The sequence below is a fragment of the Chinchilla lanigera genome, unplaced genomic scaffold, assembly GCF_000276665.1.
Source record: "Chinchilla lanigera isolate Chin_1 unplaced genomic scaffold, ChiLan1.0 scaffold00051, whole genome shotgun sequence".
Lineage (NCBI taxonomy): Eukaryota > Metazoa > Chordata > Mammalia > Rodentia > Chinchillidae > Chinchilla > Chinchilla lanigera.
In genome coordinates, this window is record NW_004955452.1 from 15825133 (window position 1) to 15830384 (window position 5252).

Here is a 5252-nt window from a genome sequence, read left to right on the forward strand (position 1 = left end):
CTTTCTCTTTTTTCTCTCCTTCTTTTCTTCCCACCTTTCAACCTACTTGAAGAGACTGGGCCCTCGGCTGCTATAGAGGCGACAGATGAAGCCTTAGAAGCTCCTCTAGCGAGGCTCCCTATCTCATTCCCACGTGTCCTCGGTTTGAGCCACATGGGCTCCTGGGCCATTTAAATTAAAGTGGTTGTCTTCCCATTGCTTGTGAATAATTGCCCCTCGGGGAAGTTCAGGCTGGGAACCCAAGCTTTCTCCTCCTTCTTTTGGCAGGCATTGCTGCTGCCCTCTTGCAGCAAGGGTGGAAGGTGGCCCCACCCTTTGCTGGAACACCTGCGGCTAGGCTTCCATGCACCTCTGCTCCAAGGACTCCTCCGCTTGGCTTGTCTAACTAGAGTGACTTCTGCCATCGCTGGACATTCTCTGGGATTTGACTTAAGGTGTTCTTCCTCCCGTCTCTATCCCTGTGGGGTAACCTCACCTGGACATGGTTCTGCTCATGTGCTGACTGTAAGTGTCTCCTTCCTGATCTGCTGAGAGATCCTTTGGGGCAGGAACCAGGTCAGATTCATCGCTGGGTACCCAGGTTCACAGCACAGCTGGGAACGTGAGTGCTGAAGGATGATTCTGGTGCAAACAAGGTGCCCCTGTCTGGATCTTGCAGTTACCAGAGGCCTCCCCTTCCTTCCTTTCTCTTTGTGGTCTTCTCCCTTAGCTGATGATTTTGGACAAAACTTTAAAAATTGATTAAAATTGGAAAGTATATAAATAAAAGTAAAAATGCCTGACACTAGTAAGTATCATTTAAACTTTAATTATAAAGAGAAAGCATGTTAAGATGACATTTCTGGGTAGTTCCAAATTAGCATGAATTTCTCAGCTGGTGTCTTGACTCGCTCCTTTCCCTTCAGGTCTGTGGCTGGATCTTCCCCTCGCTGGAATCCTGACCAGGCTGGGAATGAAACGGAGCATGGAGAATTTGGGCTTCATGTCTAGATAAGCCCAGCTTCCATATGTAGCCTCTGTGACCTTTGGAGCCTCAGTTTTATAATCTGTGCAATGGGGGAAGAGGCTTCACTTCACAGGATGGTGCCCAAGGCCAGGAGCAGTGGCTGGCATCTATCCTTCCACCTTAAGAATAAACCTAGAATCCAACCACTTCTGTCCATCTCTGTTGCCATGGCAGCAGGTTAAGCCCCATCATCTCCTCCCACTTCCCAAGGGTCTCTTCTCTATACTACAGCCACAGGGATCGTAACATGGAAGTCATGTCTTATCACTTGTCTGCTCAAAACCTCCAGTAAACTGTCTCATCTGGAGTAAAAGCCAAGGTCATCACAGTGGCCTCAAGGCCCCACGATTAAACTCCACCCCACTAGTGACTGTCTCTACTGTTCTCCCATATATCACTAACCTCTTCCACGCTACCCTGCTGTCTGTACTGAAAAGTGTCAGACACATCCTGCCTCAGGGCCTTTGTATATGCTGTGTCCTTTGCTGGAATGCTCTTCCCCTCGGCATTATCATGGCTCCCTCGATCCTCCTTCAGGTCTCAAAGGTCACCTTCTTCCTGAGGAACATTCTGTTCTGATTTATTTTTTATCCATGAAACTTGTCAAAATCTTTTATACCATCCTTTTTCTTATAGTCTATGTTGCTTGTCTCTTCTGAAGAGAATAGAAGGAAGCTCCTTGAGAGCAGAGATTTTGCCTTTTTTGTACCATTTGAAATAGTGGGTGGCAAATAATAGGTGCTCAATAAACTTCTTGCTAAGAATGAATTGTTCATGTTTGGGCAGTAGCAGAGCCCATGAGTGGCCATCTACAGCTTGGGCAATCAAAGGTTATCATTCTTCCGCAACTCTGAAAGGGCAGTGGGCCAGCATTACTTCATGAGCCAGGCAGTGGAGGCTTAGGAGGAACCTGCCCTGTGGTCTTCCTGCTTGGGGCAGTCAGCTTAGGAGGAAGCACCCAGGCACTGATTCCTGACACGGCCTGGGAGTCAGCAGTGTGACCTCCAGGGCCAGCTGAGGGTCAGGACTACGTGCTCCCCTGGCAGCCTCCCTCTTGCCCCATGGCTGCAAGTGCACTGAAGGCCATCGTGGTCTTTTGGAAGTTCCCATGCAGCCAGGCCTCTCCATGGGAGTAAGGGAGTCAGGCCCTGGGCTAAACTCAGACAAAGGCAGATAGCCAGTCACTGGGAAGGTGAGGAGTGCTCACTCCGAGAAGGGAAGGGGAGGGGCTCTGTGGGTTTGGAAGCAGCGTGAGCAGAGCTGGGCTTGTAGGAGGTACTTGGAGTGCTGGGGAAGGGCAGGCAGCTGGGCCCGCTGGCATGTGTCTCTGTAACCTGATGAGACTACCCTGAAGCTGAGGTTGGGTCTGGTCTTGCTTCTCTGGGAGTGATCCCTGCCCCTCTGCAGGTGCCATCGACAGCTGGGTCAGGGGTGGGGGTCTAATCACCTCAGGCGAAGAAGACACACGGTGGTGTAGGTCAGGCCTCCGAGCAGGTCTTGGAGCAGCTGAGGTGAGGGCTGGGTGAATGGGGGAATGGCTTTGCCCCCTCTACTTTTAACCATTTCTTCCAAGGGGGCGTGAGGGAGCTGGAGACGCACCAAGCCTGAATGACCTCCCCAGATCTGACCCCACTTGTGGATAAACATAGATTTGTCTCGATCGTAGAACAAGAATTCTTTTTTTTTTTTTTTTTTTTTTTTGGTTTTTCTCTGGTACCAGGAACCAAACTCACGACCTTGCGCTTGCCAGGCAGGCGCTTTTGCCACTGAGCTAAATCCCCAGCCCCAAGAATTCTAACATTAAAAAAATAACATGGGCTTCTTTAGCTGACTGGAGAAGCCCATAGACTCTTCTCCAGTAGTATTTTAAATGCATAAAATAAGATACATAGGGTTACAAAGGAGACTCATTATATTGAAATACAGTTCTGACTGTGAACCTCAGGTTAAAATGGACAGTTATGTTCTTTTTGAGGGCAAATATTCCACTCTGAAAACCAAGCACAGATGCTGGCTCCAACCCCTGTATGCTTGGAGGGTGGAGAGACGTTTGTGCATATTTTGTGGGGCCGTCCTGCGGTAGAGGGACCAGTCATGTCCCAGGCAGAGTTCAAAACCCTTGAGGGAGGCCAAGGGAGGAGGCCAAGGGGGGAGTGCTGGCCAGGCTGCCAGGGAGAGAAGTGAGCTCTCTTTCTCTGCAGCTGATGAGCTGGAGGCCCCATTCATCAGGGATTTTGGGGTCAGGGAGGGGTGGGTGATTTCTGCCCAGGTGGGAGAGGATTTGGGTTGATTGCCCCCAAGCTCCTTTTAGGGGTGGATCTAGGAAGTGCCCTAGGGTCTTTCTCTTTTGAGTAGCCTGGAGCCACCCAGCAACCCCAGAAGCGGGCCTTTCTGGCTTTTGCTTTCTAGAGCTGTATAGGAAATTTGCCCTAATGCCACCTCAATTTTGTCTCAGAGCCAGTAGCTGCTCTTGGTCGTTTGAAGACAATGAGCTTCAGGCTGATATTGATATTCTGAATCTGTTCCCCAAAACCATTCACAGAGGGAGGTGGATTGTACATCGTTCCACCCAGCACACTCCCATCCCTACCTCATCAGCCTAGAGTTTCAACTCAGCCTCAGACAGGATTGCTTTTTACTTAGGTGACATCATCGTCCTCTCCTAAAGCATCAAGGCCGTGAGCATTGCGTAAGACAGTCTTTAAAACTGTCTGGTCCTATCCCCCACGTGGGAGAGTGGATGGGTTAACTGAGGTCTGGGGAGGGCAAGGACTTTGCGTAAATCACGTGACCTTGGGTGGCTGAGCTGGTTCTGGAACCCTGGCACCCGCCTTCTCTTGCTGCTGAGCCTCAGGGCCCTGGTAGGAAGGGATGGCAGCAGGAAGGCAGCCCTGGGTCCCTCTTGACAAACACATCATGCTTCCCACCTAAACCACCTCTGCGGGTGGGGAGCCGGGGACTGGTCTATTAGCTTTCTCCCGCTGTCCACGGAGGGTGCATTTGTCTGTTTTGCATTTTTTCCAGGCTGTAGTTAGACAACTCTTGGTCCTGCGGGGAGCGCTGCAAAGAGAAAATGTCAGGGCGACACGCCGCCAAGATAACATTAGCGAAATATCAAGTCCTTTATGATGTCAGGAGGGATTCCTTCCCGCTGCCGAAGCTGCCTAATGACATCATAAAATAGGCTGGCGGCAGCCGTGGTCCCCCTGAGTCATCAATCAGACCTGTCTGTGGAGAGCCCCAGCGCTCAGGGTGGGGGTGCAGGATTTTAAACTAAAAAGAGGCTCCAACACAGCAGCACTGTAATGTGCAAAGGGCTGAAGACAGCTACAGCCCCCAGGAAGGGTCTGCTCCCTGGCCCACCTGGGCACAAGGGGCAGGCCTGGCTCCCAAGGCCCCTTAGAGAGATCTTGGGACACTAATGGCTTCTGAGGAGGGCAGCACCCAACCTAGAGAACCACAGCGGTGCTGCGCCCAAGAAGGGCCCTATGTCCAGCCTTCCTGGTTATTGAGGGCTGGCTGACGTGTCTCTCTGCGGACACAAATGTTGGCAGGGACAGATAGGACTGCTGGGGCCATAGATCTCATCATCTCATATGAGGAGACCAAGGTCACATCACTGGGAACATACAAAGGGGGTCTTTGACTCCTTGGTGGAAGATGTATGCTCTTGCATGTTATATGTTAGTGTGTGTGTATGTGTGTGTGTATGTATGTGTGTGTGTTCCTCTACCTCTATATACCCACGGGCATTTGTAGCATGTATACAAATGTCCTGTCCATGTGTTTGTGTGCCCATGTGCCTACCGCATGCTTACTGTATCTGCTCTCGGTTATGTGTGTCTGAGTCTGTCTGCCTACATGCCTCCCTGCGTGTCCACCTGCTTGTGCTTGTGCCTGGCAAAGTGTCTAGAATGTAGGCCAGGAGATGAGGAAGGGGATCAGGAGGACTGAGGAGGGAAGGAGATCCCAGAGGGTGAGCAGGTCCATGGGGTGTGTGTGTGTGCCAAGCACACCCTCTCATCACCCTCGGCCTAGAGCGTTGATGTGTTAGAATTGCCTAGGGAGATTGTAAAACCTACCCATGCCCCAGTCTCACCTCAGATCAATGAATTCAGACCTCTGGAGCCAGGGCCCAAGCGCTGATATTTTTAAAGGCTCCCTGGGTGATTCTAAAGGGCAACCAGGTGGAGAGCCAAGGGTGTACTGACCACATGTGGTCTTAGGATGAGCAGGACTAGCCCCA

The 5252-nt window shown here is 51.1% G+C and overlaps 1 long non-coding RNA gene across 2 annotated transcripts; it reads right to left on the reverse strand.

Annotated features, from left to right (window-relative positions):
- Positions 1-792: 792 nt before the first annotated feature.
- LOC102017533 lies at positions 793-4102 on the reverse strand. Of its 2 annotated transcripts, XR_001236007.1 has the most exons (3): positions 3934-4102; positions 2454-2524; positions 793-946 (listed from the first exon to the last, which is right to left on the reverse strand). It is a non-coding gene; the product is annotated as an uncharacterized LOC102017533 (long non-coding RNA). The 2 variants fall into 2 exon arrangements; XR_001236006.1 differs by lacking the exon at positions 3934-4102 and having other exon boundaries at positions 2454-2654.
- Positions 4103-5252: the final 1150 nt, after the last annotated feature.